At 44.7% G+C, this 20,492-nt stretch overlaps 1 protein-coding gene across 38 annotated transcripts in view; it reads left to right on the top strand.

Moving 5' to 3' along the window:
• The window catches only part of Jakmip3 (Janus kinase and microtubule interacting protein 3), a 158,259-nt gene that overhangs the window by 11,373 nt on the left and 126,394 nt on the right, over positions 1–20,492 (top strand). For 5 of the 38 annotated variants that reach the window (XM_063244959.1, XM_063244967.1, XM_063244965.1 and 2 more), the window contains exon 1: positions 15,748–16,141. The exons of 3 other annotated variants lie outside the window; for them this stretch is intronic. The gene's annotated coding sequence lies outside the window, so the exon portion shown is untranslated. Of the gene's footprint in view, positions 1–5,657; positions 5,800–15,743; positions 16,142–20,492 lie in introns of those variants that run through there. 30 more of the 38 variants (XM_063244975.1, XM_023561593.2, XM_063244976.1 and 27 more) reach the window with 17 other exon arrangements.

Genomic DNA, 20,492 nt, shown 5'->3' on the forward strand with positions numbered 1-20,492 from the left:
TGGCACCGTAGTACTGGTTCCTTAGTGCACCGAAAGATTCCGCATGAGCAGGCATCCTCCTGTCCCCCTCACCCTCAAGAGGCAAAGATTCAAGTCTGGGGTACTGGCCAGTCCTGTTAGCCTGGAGCTGCTTTTGCTCTTCCTTCAGTATTTTGCTTATCTTTTTCAGCCCAGACAGTTCCCCAGATTTTGGCCTCTCAGGATTTGTGTTGCTTTACGCGGGAGGTGAGTTAATTCTGAACTCACGGGACCCTTTATCATCCAAAAGAGAGTTCTCACTTTCTTCATTGATCCATGGAACCTGAAAGAACCTTGGAGATATTGGTGGAGGAGACAGCAGTGAGAACAAGAAGTTGCCACTTAAAGTTGAGTCTGTAAGGGACTGGGGATTTAGCTCATTGGCATAAGTGCCTGCCTGGCAAGCACGAGGTTGTAGGTTCAATCCCCAGTACAAAAAAAAATGTTGAGTCTAAGGTCAAGGTCACATTATTGTGGTTTAAGCTCATTTTTGCACCAACCAATAGGTGACTAAGGAACTCTATGTGGTCAGCTTGGAAGAGGACCTGGAGTGAGGTGTCCACATCACACTATATCTTCTCATCCCAATACCTCGAGCTAGTGTAGCCGTGGCTTGGGGAATCCATTAGGTTTGGGGAAAGTTCTGCTCATGTGAGGGGATGGACTTTACAAATGGTTGTCTGTGTGAAAAACGGTTATGTAGCTTCTCCTATAAACCAGACCAACATGGGAGTTGAGGGGTTAGGAGGGCAGGGGTTGCAGCAGACCAGCTGTCAGGAAGGATGGGGCTGCTGGGTTGGTGCAGGAAGGGTGGACATGAGCCCAATCAGAGCTTCTACCAGGCAGCTTGCCTACCAGCTGGTCCTGTTGGGACAATGCTAAGGCTAGGACAAGGTTCAAGTGGAGGCAGGGTTAGTTAGGAGCATAGATTAAGGTGGGTTCACTATTGGGCTCCAGAGTGGCTAACAGTGAGGCCAAGCTGTGATCAGTGAGCTCAAATCAGGAAAAGGATTGAGAAGAGGCAGCACCCTGGACATCACCCAGAAGGCTGTCCAGGGAAAGGGAGACGGCTTCTCACTGTGTCCTTCCTTCCTTCCTTCCTTCCTTCCTTCCTTCCTTCCTTCCTTCCTTCCTTCTTTCCTCCCTCACTATTCTCTTTTATTTCTCTGTCTCTCCTCTCTCTCTCTTTCTCTTTCTCTCTGTTTTACAAATAGTGTTTTTTAAAGAAACTATAATGAATTCTTTTCATAAAAGATATTTTGACTTATTTTTAGTTTTCAGTACATATTTGCAGTACATGATGATTATGTTCCTTGTGAGGAGTAGGTATACATACACAACACTTTTGGATTCTTTTTCCATCTTCTTTTCTTCCTGCCCTCCATCTCTTGATCCCTTCACTATTTCAAAATATCTCTTTACTCCCTATTACCTATCTTTCATTTTGGTATTTATAGTTTGGGTTTCTCACACACGAGGAACCATGTGGCATTTAAGCTTGTTTGTCTGATTTATTTCACTTAACATTATGGTGTCAAGGTGCATCTATTTTCCTACAAGTAACTCAAGTTTATCCTTCTTTATGGCAGAGTAATACTCCACTGTGTGTAAATATTGTATTTTCTTTATCCACTTATCTATTGATAGACACACAGACTGTGCCCAAGATTTTTCTATTGTGACTTGTGCTGTTATGAACATGAGCATGGATGTATCATGGTAATACGACACCTTTAACTCTTTGGGGAAAGTACCTAGAAGGGGAATAACTGGCATATTCAATTTTGACAGTAGCACTGCTGGCCATCCTGAGCCAGACTGGACCCAAAGCCTCCCAGCCTCTGAGGGACTGGGGAGGGGAGATCCCATACACCTACACACACCTACACACATCCCTCACTTGAGGATGCTCTGGTTGTATTCAGAGGGCGGTGGCTGTTTGGGGGCTCACTATTCCAGGGTTCTGAGGGCTGGTGAGTTTGTGTTTTTCCTTCTCTGAAGGTTGGACTCCTTACCTGAGAGATGGATACTTGGTTTTCTCCACAGGAGTTGTGTATTCTATGGAAGGAAAGGAGATATATCACTATCAAAAGTGTAGACTCTTCTCAGGATCCCACAAATAACTGAGAGTGGGGAAGCAGGTGCCGAGTGGACTGTCCGAGTGTCAGTGAGAAGCGCTGTCCACCCACTGATGCCGTGTGGAGTGCACAGAGCCACGTACCCAGTGACTCATCTTGAGAACAACAGTAAAAGCGTGTGGTTTGAGGAGCCATACGAGTAAATTAGAATGCAGTGTTGTGCTTTCTTCAACATTTGGGAGGAAATTAAAACTGAGTAGGCTTTGCCAAAAAGCCTGGAGGCCATGATGGAATCAGCTCAGGAAGACAGAGGGAAGGCGCGCCAGAGGATAGGCGCACGTTCAAAAGCTCGCCGTGCCAGCTTGCAGAGTCTGAGCTGTGCGAGTTGCCATGAGCCTTGATTTTAATTAATGCTTGCTCTTGCTGTCTGTCTGTTCTTCCACTGTCTTTGTTTCATATCTTAGAAATTCCATCTGAACTCAGAAACCTAATGAGCTGATGCAAAAGCCTAATGAGCTGCCCTTTGGCACCCCGGTTTTGAGAAGCCCTCATCCTTCTCTCTGCCAGGGTCTGTGTCTCTCACATACCTGGAAGCATGGGGCCCGGGAATTAGTCTTCTTCCTATGGGGTACTGGACTTCAGGCTCCATTATCCCCTCAAGTGTGGTTCCAGTATTTTGAGGAGGAGTTTCAGCAGTCTCTTTGCCCTGGACCCCTGCCCCTCACCCTGACATTGGACATCATTCCAGTTGAACGCTCTTCCAAGTGCTGTTTACCCAGGGACATGTGCTACCCTTGTCTGTCTGCCTTTGACAACATTGCTTGCATATTTCTTGTCATCAGTGCTTGAGGTAGTCAGTTTTCCATTATTCTAACAAAATTCCTGAGGTAATGCAAAGAAGAAAGGGTTTTTGGCTCTGTGGTTTCTGTGATCCATGGGCCCCATTGCTCTGGGCCTGTGGTGGGGCAGCACGTCACAGTGGGCATGGATGGCAGAGAAGGCTGCTCACTTGATGATGGCCAGGAAGCAAAGATAGAGAGTAAGGGGCCAGGTCCCAGAACCCCTTCAGGGGCAGGCCTTTTCCAGTTATCTAACTTCCTCCAACTGTGTCCTACATAAAGGTTCCATCACCTTTCAGGAGTGCCACAACCCCAGGACCAAGCCCTTAACACATGGCCCCAGAGACAGAAACTCTAGGTATAGCCTGGCCTTTTTCCTGGTGGGCTATAGGCTCGGGTCACCTCCTCTCACCTCACCAGGCCCTGCGTTCTTCAGCTCACCAGCTTCTCTCTGAGAGCCTGTAGGCTGGGACAGTGATAATATCGAGTGCCAGGAGCCACCTGTAGAAATGATGAGTGTGGCTGACCCCTGACACCTCTGCTGCTCACGATTTTCCATGTGGATTGTTTAATTACTGGCTGTTATTCCGTTGTCTCTAGTTTGCACAGAGAAATACTTTGAAATTCAAATGTCTGCTAATCTTATGTCCTCAAAAAAGTCCCCAGAGGATGACAACGTGCAGTGTAATGGACCATTGTTACCCCCTGATTGATATGCTTTGAAATTGTATTGTAGTTTTCTTCTTTTTTTTCTTTGTTTTTATGTTTGAATAAAATGGATTTGAAAAAGAAAAAGCAGGTGTGGGGGTGCATGCCTATAATCCCAGCACTCTGAAGGCTGAGGCAGGAGGATTACTGCAAATTCAAGACCAGCCTGGGCTACAAAGTGAGCTCAAGGCCAGCCTCAACTGCATAGAGAGACCCTGTCTTAAAAAAAAAAACCATCCCCAGAGGGCAGACCTCACACTCTGGAAAAGCCCTACAGGGGAGGTGAAAGGCATGGTTCTTCCTGCCTCTCTTGCTGCTCTGGGTTCAAATGAATTCTCAGAACACCTTCCTGGCTTGTTCCTAGGTATAGAGAAGCTGATAGTGCCTTGTATTGCCTGCATACTCTGCCCCTGTAGTAATGAAGAGTTGACCTTTTTAAAAGCCTTGAAAGAAGGACGGATTCCTTCTTTGAACAGCGCTGCATACAACCAAAATCTATGAGCCATAAAGAGTGTGAGGTTAGGGGCCTGGTGCTGGGGAGAGGGGATATTCCATAGAGTGAGATTAGGATTACGATTAAGGCTAGAGGAAGGGGTTTGTGTAGGGAAGAGTGAGTATTCCACCAGAGCAGGTTAGAGGTAGGGCAAGGCTCAAGCTGAGGGCTACAGTTAAGGTTAGGATTACTGTAAGGGGCTGGCGCGGGGAGGGAGGGACAAAGGGCTCATTATCCACTTCCATTTCCGAGCCATTTCACCCAAAAGCATGATCACAAGTTGCATCCATTTACCTACAAGGTCTGCTTTGCTCTGAGGGCATGTGACCGGGTCATTTATTATCCTACATCTCAGCTGTACCTTGCCAGAACATTAGTTGACTTTCTTTGACATTCTTTTGGCTATGTAGAGGGCTCTCACATGGACTCTTCTGATATATATGGTTTTAGTTTTATAAACTTCTGTTATTGTTTTTTGTTTTGTTTTTTGTCTTTTTCCTTTTTATCGGTACCGGGGATTGAACTCACGATTGCCTGCTTGCTAGGCAAGGCACTTATGCTGCTGAGCTAAATTCCCAGCCCCAAACCTCTCGTTTTAATTTATTTAAGATCACATGATATCTCTTAATTTTAGTAAATATACCTGGTGTCACTTTTCTGCAGTGGGTATGTTGAATTTTCAATCTACCTCATACATGTTAGAGCAATGATACATAATTGCTTGTGCAAATGAGATGCAGGCTTGTGGTCTGAGCTGCTATTTGAAGGTGTCTGAATCTTTGTAGTTTTTCTGCTGTACTTGCAACACAAATGTGTTAACTAGGTACAGGTCCAGTCAGCATGCTGCCTTCAAGAACTGGACTAGCAAGATATTCTGGTCACCAAGATGACCATAAGCCTGAGATACACTGCAGACAGCTGAGTGTTAGCAGAGATGTGGGGCAGGGGTGATTGCTATTCTTTCCATATAAAAGCAAACTTTTCTGTCTTCCTTGTTGATGGGACTGGTAAGGAAACCAGTCACAGAGTTAATAGTGGCATGAGGAGCATCTGGGCTTTTCCAGTTTGCAGTGAAGGTCCTGTGTCTGGAACAGCAACTGCTCCTAGAGCCACTAAGATGGTTGGTGCTGCTCCCAGCATCTGCTGTGAGTGTCTGGCTCCTTCTTGGGGGCCTCCAAGTAAACAAAGTGGGAATACAGGGACATCACCCTGATCCTTTGAGCAGCTGGTGATGATTTCTTAGCCTTTTCCTTCGTTAAGGTGCTTCTTGTCGATGGCTCAGCTAGGATGTATGTGTGTTCTTGAGACCCATGTGCTGCCTATGTCTGCTGGTGAAGGAGCCCAGCATGGAAGCTGGAGACTGTGGGACCTGGAACAGCTCTGTATTCAGGAGGCAGGACTTCCTCCACCCCCCCCCCATCACTGGGAACCCATGAAGGCATTGTGGTCCCTTGGGGTCAGTGTTACCTCAGGCCTCATATCCAGTCCCTTCAGGAGGCCTGAGTTTCTCTCTTCCTGCAGGTGCAGTTACTGCTGTGAAGATACGGATTCCAGGAGAAAATTGGGAAATAGCTGTGATCCATCCATGTGATATTTTCTTTCTCAGAAGATCAGCTCTCCATGTGTTTCCTGAGCTCTCAGTCTATACTATGGCTTTGACCTGGTAAGAGCTGAGATTCTCTCTTCTGGGTACTCATTCTCCATTGTTTTCTACTTGTGCACATCAGGTCATACTCTTGTCATCAACTGACTCCACATTTCCCTAGAGGTACCACCAGCCTCTGCTATCCTGGAGTTTTGTCATTTCTATGAATACCAAGGGCTCTTTCCATACTTCCTAGTGCTTGGTACTGTCATAATCAAGGGCTACCCACTGGGTCCCAGGAAACATGGCCTAAGCATCAAAAGCTGTCAACACAGCACATTGCAGCTGGTTTCAACTGCCCTTTCCTACAAGGACATTAGCTTCTACATCACAGAAGGAACTTCTCATGTCAATAAAAGTTCTGTTGTGCAGTCCACAGCTCACTCTTTACTCGTGCATGTGTCCTGGAGGCTCTGAGTATCCACGGGCCTCATTTCTGGAGCACAGACTCCACATCCCTTCTCCTGCTCACCATAGGTTCTCATCTATGAGCAGGAATGAACCTTGGGAAGGAAAAGCTGGGTTCTGTGTGTGACAGCCTTGGCCAAATGTCCTGTTTCTTCAGGCAAGAAAGGCTACCCCCTCTTTGTCTGTTGCCACAGGGACTTTTGGACTAGTCATGTGCTCTGGGTTGTACAAGGTCCCTGAAGCTGCCCCTTGAAGCCATCTGGGACCTCCAACCCAGCCCTGAGTTACATAGATGGCGGGAGCCAAGTGGACCCTGCAGCTCACACCTCCACCTGCACTCATCTTCTTCCTGCTGGAGGATGAGTGATTAATTTCCAGAACCCCACCTTGGATTCCAAAATCCCACTCTGGGAACCTCTTACTATAGCTACCCCGAGAGCCTGGGTCCCAGAAGATTTTCCGACAACTCCTTGCTAAATAGCCTCCAGATAAAGGCCTGGGTAGAACCCCAACAGGAATAGGGAAGAAAGGAGGACTACCCCAAGGGAACTGTGTTGTCTCTATTGGTCCCAGCTATAGTAGCACATTTTGGGTGTAATCCTACTGGAACCCTTGGAGTAGAATAAGGAGTGAATTTCATGGAAGTCAGCCCAGGAGATTAGAAGGGAGTGCTGAGCCCTGGTTCCTGGCCCTGATGGTCCTATGTCCTCCTAGATGCTAACTCCCTTACACGGTCAGGCTTTCTGAGCCCAGTGCTAAGCAGGTCCCTGAGGTCTTGTGCCCTGTGCAAAGCCTAGGCATGTGGCCAAGTGACTCACTGCCCTGCCATTCTGGACAAGGGGATGCTCCAGACATGGGATGCCTCTCCAGGTTGGTGTGGGGACGAAATGAGGCTCTGCACAGGGCTTACTTACGGGAGGAAGTGTTACCCCGCCAGGACACAGGAGGTTGGCAGTTGTTGGAAGCCATCTGACAGATGACATACCGTGGGTGTGTGTTTTTCCTCAGCTTAGCCTTCTTCCTCGCTCACGTGCAGGACTGTTGGGTGCTCAGTGCGGTATGCTGGGATAGAATGAGGCAACTGTGCCCTCTGTTAACCTCTATGAAAGCTGCACCATCTCCATCCTCTGGCAGTATGAATGCCATGTATTCTTTGCTGTGGTTTTGCAGTACATACACTAATTAGCAGTGCACATAATGGTGCTGTGTTTATGCAGCACACTGGTGCGTACAAGGCAGGGAGAGGTCTCGGGTAACATCCCACAAGAGGACCTGCTGCTAGGACCACTTCCTAGGGCCAGGTACATTTTTCTGGATCCTCAGTTCTGACTCCTATGAGTCCCTCCATCCCTCTCACAAATGGTACATCAGGGCACTGGCTCAAGTGTCTTGGGACTGTAAGCATTAAGTGTGCTTCATGCTCTGGTGGCTATGCCTCTTGAACTCTGTGAGAGCCACCAACCTGTAGGTGGGCCAAGATCAAGGTCTCAAGGCCTCATGTAATGCTATGGATTTGACAATTACTTTGGAACAAGACTGCTCTTTTGTACCTCTTGCAGATGTTTAGCATCTGTGGGTAGAAATACAAAACGAGGGCCAAGAATTAATTTCTGTGTTGTGGATGACAGAAGTTTACAAGTGGTTGATGTTGCAGATGTGTCAGCCCTACTGAGTGGGTACAGATGTGCTGGACAGGTGGCCTCAAGGGAAGGCAGATGATGCTGATGTCAGTGGGGAGCTTGGTTTCCTGGTCACTCTCAGCTATCAGGTGATGAGGTTCAGCAACGAGCCACCCATGTGAGAAGCACAGGCACTGCCTGACATCTTCTCATGTGTTCCTTATTCCGCCCTGGCATGTGTGTGTGTAAACTGTTAGATGATACATTAGGTTATGGGCAATCATTTGTGTCAGGATGAACCCACTACTAAACCACACTACTAAACCGGGGAAATTAGGTTGTGGCTTCCGAGCTGAGTAAGACTGGCCACCTCTTTGTGGCCTTTGCATTGAGGTAGCTCGTCCCAGTGTTCTGGCTCCAGTCTATGGTACAGCTCTCACTGCACACAGGTGTATGGCATGGAGCTATTTTAGGGCCATGGCACCTCTGTGCTCCACTCTGGGTTTCCCACATCCTCAAGAAGTGGAGCTGCCACATGCCTATCTCCTTCTCTCTGACCCTGGACAGTTCACACTGATGACACATGTTTTTCAGTCTTAGTTACTTTTTTTGTTATTGAGACAAAATACCTGACACCCAAAGTTAAAAGATGAAAGGTTTATTTAGCTCACAGTTTGTAAAGCTGGCTCCAAGGAAGGATGATATGGAAGACAGGCCTTACAGAGAAGAAACAGTTCATGGCAGGTGGAAGGTAGCAAAAAACACAAGGGATGACCACAGCTCTTTCTAATTTTTATTTGTTTATTTATTTTTTATTTTTTGGTACTGGGATTGAACTTACAACCTTGTGCTTGCAACGCAGGCACTTGTACTGCTGAGCTAAATCCCTGGCCCTGACCACAGCTCTTTCTAACTCTTATATATTATCCAGGCTACTTAGGGCAGGTAGCACTCACTTTCTTAATCCTAGTGTCCTTCAGCCCAGCATTGCACCATGAATCAATCACAGCATCACACACTGTAGATCCAGCCACCTCTGAAAAAGCCCCATGCATGATTGGATAAAGCTTTGGGGGAACATCTAAACACAAGCCATAACAATACTGGAGCATTGTTTTGATTTTTCTAGTTCAGCTGCAGGAATCAAAATGCCTTTCACCCTTAGTAAGTTTCCTTTCAGAAGACCTCAGTGCAAGCCCATCTGCCACAGGTGCCCAGCAGGGCAGCACTGTCAGCTTTCTAAGAAATAGTGATATGGGACATTGCTATGAAACATCCTTAATAGTTCTGTGCCCACCAAACACCTTCGTGTTTGGTTCACAGTATAGTGTCTTTGTACGAGGCAGGTTTGGCCATGTTTTTGAGGATGAAGGTGCAGGGATTACCTGTCCAGGTCAAGGAGTCCCTTGACAGTGTCCATATATTTCTAAGTATTTAAAATGGTGCCTATGCCATTACCAGGAATTCCAAGCCTGTGCTAGGTGGAAGAGAGGCCAGAGGTTGGCCTGCTACTTCTGTCCCTGTCAGTTCCCACCTCTGTGATGTTTGGTGATGCTGAGAACAAGCCCTTAGGATGTCCAGCCTCAAGGCCCATGTTAAAGTCATCTGGTCTCCAAACAGGTATAGAGCAGCCTAGAACACAGTATCCCAGCATGCAAGTTTCAGCAGTGCTTGTGCCTCACCCACATGGGGAAATTGACAGGAGACCAATCACAGCTATGGCCAGAATTAGGGGAGAGCTGGGCCCTTCTGCATCCAGTTTCCATTGCTTGTCCACGCACAGGTGTCAGATTTCCAGAGAACAGGCTGACTACCCTAGAGAACCAGAAAAGAACTGGAAAGTTGACTCTTCAAACCTTTTTTGTGCCAGCATAGAGTTGCTGTTTAAAAAGTAAATAAAATTGTCAGCAAGATGAACAGCTGAGATAGCCTAAGCAACATTGTCCTTTACAGACTCCTGCAGTGCTGGATGAGATGTAACTGGAGTTCTCTCCATCCCAGGTGCAGGAGGGAGAGAGTGGGGGAGAAATTTGAGTATGAGAAATATGAACCTGGGAGCTGGCAGCTGCAGCTGCTGCGAGTGGGCAGGTACCTCTCCTTCAGAGAGTCAGAGGCCTGCCTTTCCCTGCCAGCTTGCAGAGGGGAGGAGGAGGAGGAGGAGGAGACAAAACTCTGTGGAAGGCAGCTGCAGCTTAGACTCTACACCTATTCACACTCCAGAGACCTGCCCCTTCTTGAGGTTGGGCTGAAAGGAATCCACCCAGCACTGTCTTTTTCCTCCAACTCAGCATAGGGAAAACATTTAGGGATACTTTGAGGAAGCAGGCCTTTTCCTCTCCCAAGTTGGAAGCTCCAAAAGATGCTGTCGTGTGATGGCAGACCTCTTAACCACGAGGTAATGTGGAGACAAGTCCAGTTGGTGTCCTAGGTCAGGGAGGGGCAGCAAGATGCAGGTGTGAGGAAGCTCTGAAGGGCCAGGAAGAAAACAGTGTAACAGTTTGCATAGATGCAGAAAAAGTGCTTGCTGAATTGTGACAATCACTCATTTTAAAAAATATTCGGTTAACAAATTTGGAATACAGATTAGTTCTCTAACCTGATAATTCTGTCAGAATCCTGCAGCCAATATGATACTTGATGGGAGACTATTAGATGTACTTCTCTTCGGGAGAGAAGTAGGAGAAAGATGGTCATTACTATCACTTCTGATGGAAGGAAAATCTTACTCAGCACAAGACAGAAAAATCAAAGTATGAAAACGAAAGGAAAAATAAATGCTATTATCACAAATACTATTATCTACATAGAAGATACAAAAGAACATGGAAACAAACTATTAGAACTCAGGTGATTTTAACAAGTTTCTAGTAGAAGATCAATATACATAATCCATACTATTTCTTTGGGTTCTTTTTACTAGTTGTGGCATGGAAAAAAATATCAGTAACACTATATTTGTTGCTTTCTGTTGCTAGGTTCAAGACATTTGCACACACTATTTAAAGGAGAAAAGGTTTACTTTAGCTCACTGTTTCAGAGTTGTCAGCCCACTGGTGACAAATGCTAAGGCATAAACATCATGGTAGGAAGGCATGATGGCAGGCAGCTGCTTATGTCATGGCAACTTGGAAGCAGAGACAGAACTGGAAAAAGGTTACAACCTTCAAAAAGTCATGCCCCCAGTGACCTATTTCCTTCTCATAACACATTCAGCTATGAACTCATCAACAACCCATTGATGAGATTATGCCTCCATGGTATAATCACCTTCATAAATCTTGAACTCAGAATATGTGAGACTTTTGGAGATATTTTAGATCTTTATACCTAAACAAGCATATACAAAAAAATACCTTTTATAATGGTCATGCAAAGTTAGACACCTAAAAATATATAAACACTTATGCACAACCTTTTGGAGAAATTTAAACAAGTCATGCCCCCAGTGACCTACTTCCTTCTAATAACACATTCAGCTATGAACTCATCAATAATGCATTCATGTCTCCATGGCATAATCACCTTCATAAATCTTGAACTCTGCATTTGAAGGAAATAACTCTTAAATAATTGGAGTATTATACTACGTTCATGTACAAAAGACAGTATCAAAGATGTCATTTTCTTTTGATTAATCTGTACATTCAGTATAATCTTGATCAAAATCAAACGGAGTCTGTCAAATTTGACAAGTTGACATAGAAAAGTTGCACATAAAGAAAAAAGTAAAGGACATCATCCCGTGAGATATGAAGTCTTCCTCCAACTTTCCAGAACAATGTGAAACAATGTGGTATCAATGCAGAAAGTGGCAGAGAGCAGCACAACGCAAGAGAGCTGGAGTCCTGCAGAAAGGGGAGAGGAGCTGCCGCCCGAGCTGGCACTGTCAGATCAGCAGGAAGTCAGATCCTCCATAGCAAGGTGTGCACACTTGGTTTCCTCCAGGAAGAATCACTGATGAGTATCAAAATGTAAAGTCTTTGGGAGGAACCAGGGGAAGATGTCTCTACACATCTGGGAAATATTTCTCCAACAAGAAACAAAAACATCATCAAACACAGAAAAAAAGAGATGGATAAAGTGGTTAAAGTTCTATAATATCGAAGGCAACATATAAATTGAAAAGGACTACCAACGCTTCACCACAAAGGTTTCATATTTCAACTGCAGAACAGTCTATTGTCATCTTACTGTGGTTGTTAAAGTACCAGAGATTGAACCCAGGATCTCGTGCATGCTAGGTAAGTGCTCCACCATTGAGCTATACCCCAACAGCCCTATTTCAAAGCAATAAATCACAGCTAATTCTACAGAGTGTAAGGGCAAGAGGAGAGACAAGATGGTGCAAAGACCTGGACAGAAGCATGAGAACAACTGATCTCTCTGCTAATTAGGGAAATGCAAGTGAAACTCAACTGTAAAATGTCCTTTCTAACCATCGGCATGGCCAACACTGAACGTGGTGAGATGTGGGGATATAAGCTGTTCATACATTACTGTTTGCTGCGTTCCAGTGCAGCGCAAATTATTTAACAGGAATCAAGGATACCTGTTCCCACTCTTCAGTCCTCCTACATCAGGATAACTGCTCCAAAGACATCTGAGTTCATGACCATGAGGTGTGTATCAGGGTGTTCTTTAGGGCATCATTATATACAAATGAGAAAAGAGAAACCTTCTACCACCTTATCAGCACTAGGGGAAACTGAAACAAGTGTGTGATGTGGTTTATTCATCCATGGGACTACAGTGAAAATAAATGAAGGTCCACATGCATCAATGTGGATCAACATCAAGGACTTGATGAGCCAAAAAAAGAAAGAAAATCACAAAAGAGTATGCAAACTGTGATAGCATTCATGCCATTTTTTAAAACACATAGAGCAATAATATATGATTATGAATATATGTTTGTGTAGTAAAAATATAATGCCATGCATTGAGTGATAAAACTAGGTCTGAATCATGCGAGATTGCCGTGGGTGGTGAGCATGACCAAGGATATGGTGTGGGAGTTGCTCAGACAGGGTCCTGGCAGAAGCCAGAGAAGAGGTGACTTGGAGGTGGGCTCAGAGTCTGGCAGCCAGGTAGGGGGCTGGGAGGTACAGGAGGGTTAGAAATTTTTGCTTAGAAAACTGCTCAGTGGTGGTGTCAAGAACTAACATTGAAGGAAGACAGGACTTTGGTGAAAGGGACAGATTGTTTTTGCACTTACTGCATTTGAGAAGGCCCTGAAACACCCAGTTTGATATATGTCTGGCAAAAAGATATGTAGGGCTGGATCTCACTAGCAGTGATAGCAGAACTGCGCATTTGGCAATCATTTCCGGAGTGGCCAAGCTCTCCCAAATCAAGTGGATGACAGTGGTTGCACGAGATAAGGCATGCCTGAAGCTGGTGAAGGACAGTCCAGGGATCTTGAGGTGGTGCGGAGAGCTGGCCAGAGACTCCTTGGGGGTCGAAGTTTCTCAGGGATTATGGCACTAGCACACCTTGTTGTTTAAACCTCCATTCCTCAGGATGCAGCTGAGTCATTCAGTTACTCTGTGTGGCTACAACATGACAGCTCTGATTTGAGAGTTAAGCCTTAGTTCTGTGAGCTGGAGAGTTAGGAAAAGGCTGGAAATGCACCTTGAGAGTGTGCTCAAAACGCAGCTTCTCCAGGATTGCTGTTTTCTCACTAATCCATTTCTATAGTTTCCAAATTCTGTACAACAAGCATGTTTTGCTCTTTTTTCTTTTCTTTTTTTGGGGGTGTGTGTGGTTGAGACAGGGTCTCACTGCATAGTTCAGGCTGGTCTTCAATTCTCTATGTAGTTTACACTGGCCTCAAACTCACAGTGACTCTCTTGCCTCAGCTTCGCAAGTGCTAGGATTATAAGCGTGAATGTTTTGCTCTTATGTTGGGAAACAGACACTACTTAAATGAACAAGTTGCTCCAGAAAGTTTGCACATTAGTGTGGCACCCAGTACCCTGCTTTTTCTCCTACCTCCTTTTTTACCTGGGCTTCAGAAGGGCTGTTCCCCTTGGAGCCCAACATGAGAACAGTCTGCAAGGAACACATACATTGCAGTGATAGGAAGCATGTGGCTAATTGAGTGCCTGTGCGTAAGTTTGTTTGAAAACAAAAATAAATTTCAAATTCTAAATATAAATACATATTCACTGTTTTAAAAATATGTATATGTACAGATCAGAAAGCTATGAAACAAAGTATCCAGTCACCTGAAAGCCTGTTAACGAGATACATAATCACTTGATATTTCGGTATATGCACTTTTACACATTATTTTCTGTGAATGCCACGCACAACATACTTATTTTTAAAACTGTAACTGTGACCTCTTGTAGCCTTATATACCATTCATAGCCAACTTTTAAAAAACACTTAACAAAAGTTAATTACATCTTTCCATGTCAGTAGTATAGACAATGACATTTGCAGTTATGCCATTGTATTCTCATATGTGTACATTCTATTGTTTTTGTGAATTTTCTCTCTGTTATTGGACACTTAGGATATTTCCAGTTTTTTACTATTTTGAGCAACATTGCCATAATCATCCTTAAATGAATTACACTTAAAGTTCTTGAAACAGTGCCTGGCATGGGATAAATGCTGCAAAAATACTTGTCAAATAAAATCTGTGCACATCCCACACTATTGTATCATCTCATTAGATTCAAATCCTAGAAATAAAATGTTTGGGTTAAAGGCTGTATAGCTTCAAGTGGCTGCCACCTTCTGCCTCCATTTGACAGTGAAGGAAGCTGTCCTCTCAGTAGGGTTCTGGAATCTTGGACCACCCAGTGTAGAGATTTCTACTCCCAGGCCCAATCTTGTTCTCAAGGACACGAAGTTAGTTTGGATCTAGACCTCAGGGCTCCCTGAATCTGGGACTCAGCAACTGTCACTTATGCAGTTATGGGCAAATGATACACCCTTAGTTTCCTCATCTGTAAAATACAGTCAGTAAGAATAATAACCAGCCAGTGGAGCTATCACTGCTATTAAATGAGTTAGGAAATACAAGGAACTTAGAACGGTGTCAGCTATCAAAGTATTGTCAATGGTTTACATCAGAACAACTTGGTCATTTGTCCTAGTTTATCAGACTTAACGGGATCTAGGCCAACAGCAAAAATAACCAGAAGTTAAGGTTTCCCACATTATCATTGTCATCTTATATTCTATTTTAATTTGGCTCCTGTCAGAACAACATCCATTGAATCTCAATTTGGAGAAATGACTTTTGGGCCTGATTGGTAAGGCAAAAAGAGGGAACCAGTGGGGTGCAGGCCAGGGTACAGGATGTAGGGTGGAGCTGGTAGGAGCAGAGTGGAGAGAGGAGTGGTTATCTACAGCCGGGCAGGAGAGGTACCTGCGCCTCCACTCTGGATTCTAGACTCACTTGTTGGAAATGGGGCCAAGCAGTAGGATCATCTGAATTATTTCTTTTATCCAATCAGGCCAGATGGAGTCTAAGCACGTCCTGCGGCTCAGAAACCCAGTAGACCCGGCAGTTTCCAAAGAGCCATTCAGTGAGGCTGCTTTTGCAGAAGTTTATTAGAAAATCATTTAGGATTTACGGCAGGGCGAGCTCCTGTGATTGTCATTCACATGAGATGTGGTAGTGGCCTTATTGTCTGTTTCTTCTCTACATTTTCATTCTTCAGAATTTAGTGAATGTCTATCCTCTATCTCCTCACCATTTAAAATAAAAAGCCTGCTTAGGGGAAGTGGATTCCTATCACTGACCTTATGGTGACATTAAAACCTGGCGAGGATTCTCTAACCAAGAGGGAAAGAGGACCAGAATGCCGTGCTTCAGCAGTCAGCGGGCTATGGGAAACGTCAGGGGAGGAACTATCCAGCAACTGTCTGTGTTCCTCACTTTCCTTTTCAGTGAGGCTGCGGCCAGACCAGTGCTGAGTCCAGGACTCCGCCTCATCTGCATAGCAAGAGGCAGCATCAGGATCCTAGTGGCAGCGCTGACCGCTGGTTCCTCCCCTGGCTGTGGTCCTCTGTGCAGTCCGGATGGAGCACCGCGCTGGATGCTGTTGAGAATGCCTCTGAGCTTAGGGAGAGCTTGAGCATCCTGGCGGAAGCGCTCCGCTTAGAAACGGCTCTGGGAAATGGTTCCTCCCCCTGGATATAGTCACAGTGTGGTAAATTCCATCTGAAAAATAAAAGCGGAGCACTTTGCTGAGTCATAGAAGCTTCAGAGCCGATTTGCACAAGCCGGGCTGAGTCTGGACAAGCTGAGAAAGAGTCACACAGTCAAGATGAGAAATGGGTGAGAAGAGCAGAAACTGTGAGGGTTTGAGAACGTAAGTGTTTGTGTATGGAACATAGTGAAGGCTTTATTTTTTGTTTGTTTGTTTTTTTGTAGTTTGGACTGAGGTTTTCTGCATAGGTTTATTCAGCTTGCATTCTCTTCTGTATTTAGTGTGAACATATATAAGCCAGAAAGTTAGCAGATGGAGAATGTGCAACCCTAACTGTGCAAGGAAAATCCCAAGGAGGGTGCTTCATGTGTGTTCTTATGTCTGCTCTCATGTGAGTGTTTGGTAGAGGATGGGCCTGCTTTAGAGTGAGCGTCTCTAAAACATGGCTGTTTATCATACATGCAAAGCTGGGTTTGTTCTCTGGTACTCATGGGTATTGGAATCTAGGGGCTGACTTTTCCTACTCCTGGTGCTCATGAGAACCCCATAGACTCTCCCGTGAGAGCTCTGGGAGCCTCCAGTAGCTTTGCCATTCCTGTCTGAAGAGGGTGATAGACTGACTTGCTTCTTGTTTTCTTTTTTCAGAAGAGGTATAATATTTGACTTAGGCCTTTATCTTTTGCCTGCCTTTTGACTGGATAGTGTCTTTGCTTTAAAACTTAAGCAAGAATCAGAATTTCGCCACTGATATCACTTCCTATACAAAAAGTTCAAGTGTCTGGTGTGGGGGGGGGGGACAGCTCATAATGGATGTACCTCATTTTTTCTTTGGAAGAAATCATCATTATTATGATGTGCCTCAATCTGTCCAGTTGTAAAAAGAAAGTGCACTGCTGATGGGGCTGGCAGGGCTGTGGGAGAAAAATATTGTAGATAATTTGTCAATATTCTAGATAGTCTACTGATGCTGAGGGACAACTGAGAGTAGCTTGTGAAGCTGTGCAAGCTAAGGCTACAGATGCCTGCTGCCACCTGTCTTTTTGTTGCTGGTTTACAGTGGGGAAGGAACAACCACAAAACAGCTGGATCTTTTTCGTTCAAAACTGAGATCAGAACTGAAGATTGATGATGGTGTTTTCAGTAGATTCAAAGCCTTTGACCAGATAAGGAGTCAACTTCTATCTTCGCACAGGGCAGAGCAGCAGAACAGAAAAGGGGCCCAGGCCTCGGAAGGATCCCATTTACTACAGAATTACAAGGGAAAAGACAGTTTAGATAAGCTTCTTCCAGGATTTCAGAAAGCAGATAAGTGTATTGTAGGTGTATACATCACCTTCTCCTTGTCCCACACTGAAGATTAAACCCAGACTCTTCCTGTATGCTACTCAAGGGCTCCACCCCGAGCAACATCCCCACACTTTTGTTTTTCCAATTAATTAATTAATTAATCTTTTTGAGGCAGAGTCTCACTGTGAAGTTCAGACTGGTTTTGAACTCACTTTGTAGTTCAGACTGGCTTTGTACTCACAACGATTCTGTTGGCTGGGCCTCCCAGTGGCTAGGATTACGGGCATGTACCACCACACCTGGCCCAAATTTTATTTTGAAGTATGATCTTGCTAAGTTACTCAGGCTTCCCTCAAACCTATGAGTCTTTTACCTCAGGCTCCAGGTAGTAAGGTTACTAGTGTGGTGTACAATTGTGGCCAGCAAAAGATGCACTCTTGTGGCTAAGGATGTGATTAAAGGGTATGTGGACAAACATATGTGTATCTAAGTTTTCCTTGCTCTGATTTTCACACACATGGATTAAATATAAGGGAAGGCCTCAAGCAGAGTGTGCTGGCTCTCATTACTGTTCAGAAAACTTTGGGAGACCTCACATTTTGGAGATCTATCTGAAAACATCAAAGCAGCTGTGGTATTCCCATAATGAGGGAGCTATACGGCGGGAACAAGAGTTATTCCTCAGCTACTTATATTTTGGGAATGTCCACTCTAAGGTAAATTCAAGTGGCCTGTGGTCAGTCTTTACCATGGGCTCTTACAAACTGTGATTTCCATTTAAGACAGGTGCCACATCTTGTTTCTCTTTGTCTCTTCATATGAAGTGCAAGGTTGATAGTAATCTCCCTGAAAATAGCCCTACTCAGTACAGAGATTGAAAAGTCCAGGGTACCAGCCACAGAGACAGTGTATCTCTGAAGGAGCCTGTGTCAGTCTTCCCGACTACCCAAGGTTCCCGTGTGATCTCTTGGATAGGTGCTTTTTCTTTAGCTTTGGGTAAAGTGAGGTGTGTCTCAGGAGCAGAGCAGAGAGACTTCTGTGGACCTCACTAGCACTGCCTACTTGGCGGGGACCTTGATTTCTCAGATTCAGGACTGTGTTGTAGTCACATGATAATCTTTTTTTTTTTTTTAGTTTTATTTTAAAGAGAATAAAATGAAGCAAAATAAAACAGAATAAAGCCAATCAAAACAAACTAGGGCAAGTGACACATGATACAGGACTTCAAAAACAATATGAAATCAACAATGGTTACCATAATGCCTCTTGTCTTCAAAATAGCTGCCCATACCATCAGACATAGTAAAAATCAAACAAAACATAACAGAATAGAACCAGTAAAAACAACACAATGAATGTGATAAAGGAATTCAAAACAAGATAGTAGTGAATCCAAAATGGCTACCATAATCTATCTTGTTATCTTTGAAATAGCTGCCCAATGCCCACTGGACATAATGAAATCAAACAAAACAAAATAAAACCCAACTGATCAAGCCAATGAAAATGGTATAGGGCTTCAAAACAAGATAATAGGGAATTAACAGTGGCTACCACCTTCAGAAGGAGATGCCCCTACATGCCACACTGTTATCTTCTGAATAGATGATCAGACCATCAGCCCTAGATCTGCCAAGTCAGTGAAACACCAAAACATAACAAGCATCAAATTGCATCTCAATAGCTATCATTGCATCTCAATAGCTATCATTGCAACCATCTCCAGATCAGCCAGTCTCTTACAGAGGTGGTAGTGTGGTGGTTGGCTCTTCTTACTTCCCAGCCTGCACGCTGGATGGGGTTGGGGTATGACCCTTCCCCTGCTGGCGGTGGCCTGCGTGTGATGCTGGTTCACAGGGAGGGCTCACATGGTAATCTTTAGATGCAAAGATCAAATGTTTTATCCAGATGAGGAAGAATTCTATACCTTCTTGGTGGCATTTTTCATGGGCTCTGAGTTTATTAAAATTCTCTTTGAGCTGCTGCTTTTCCTGGACTTTGGCTTTGCCTAAGAGTAGGCTGACCTAGGATTGCTTTGATTTTGAAGAACACCTGGGTCTTCTCACCTGTGTGAAGCTCTGTGATGCACAGCTGGTGTGGCTGGCTGTGGGGAAGGAGCCCTTTGCATGTGCTATACCCGCGGTTTCTGAAGTCCTTTGGTTCCTACTAAGCTGAGATCCAGCATTGTCCTGATGAGCCAAGAAAGACCTAGAAATCTGTCACATCCACATCTACAATGTGGGACCCAATGTAACCTGCAGTCATGAGTTTTTTGGGTCTTTTTGGTTGTTGTTGTTGTTTTTTTTTTTTTTCCTTTTTTTTTTTATCGGTACCAGGGATCGAACTCATGACTGCCTGCCTGCAAGGCAGGTGCTTATGCCACTGAGCTAAATCTCCAGCCCCTTGGTTGTTGTTTTTTGAGACAGGGTCTCACTATGCAGTTCAGGTTGGCCTTGAGCTCACTTTGTAGCCCAAGCTGATCTCAAACTCATAATAATTCTCCTGTCTCAGCCTCCCAAGTGCTGGGATTACAGGTGTGCGTCACCATGCCCGGCCTTTATGAGTTTTTAAATAAAATGAGCTCTAATTCAGAAGAGTTAAAACTTGGACTGTTCCTGAAGCTCAAGGGGTTGTTTGAAATGCTCCCTACATTCACTTCAGATGCTCACCTCTGAGTGCTCGCTGCAGGTTTCTGTGGTCGTCTTCCTGTTGTGCCAGCTGGTACATCCACTTCGGTTTTATTAAGAAGCACAGTTGGCAGGTATGCGGTCTTGATGGCTTGCTCCACGGCTCTGAGATCAGGGCAGGAAGACGAAACTCAAGGCCAGAGGACTCCCCATGGCATACAACAAAAATAAATAAGACAGCTGGGTTGAAGAAGTTGGTCTCTTGGGCCTTCTTACACCCTTCACTATTGTTGATCAATCCGCAGATGTTGACCGAGCACCCCGTGTGGACACTGATGGTGTCAGGCTCAATGTCTATGGCTCAGAGTGACGGGGAGCAAGCAAGTGCTGGTAGCATCACAGGAGCAGTGATGAAGTGCTGCCATTTCTAGGGTTCATCCTTGCAGAGGTTTCATCCACCCACTTCCCACCCAGGTCTGCCGCTGTCCAAACTGTATGTTATCCCTGTTAAAATACTTATTTTATTTTTTAAAAATTTTAATTTAAATTAAAAAAAATTTTTTGGTGTTTTGAGACAAGGTCTCACTATGTAGCCCAGA

The sequence above is a fragment of the Cavia porcellus genome, unplaced genomic scaffold, assembly GCF_034190915.1.
Source record: "Cavia porcellus strain 051 isolate PalLab524CR breed Dunkin Hartley unplaced genomic scaffold, mCavPor4.1 scaffold_2, whole genome shotgun sequence".
In the NCBI taxonomy this organism is placed as follows: domain Eukaryota; kingdom Metazoa; phylum Chordata; class Mammalia; order Rodentia; family Caviidae; genus Cavia; species Cavia porcellus.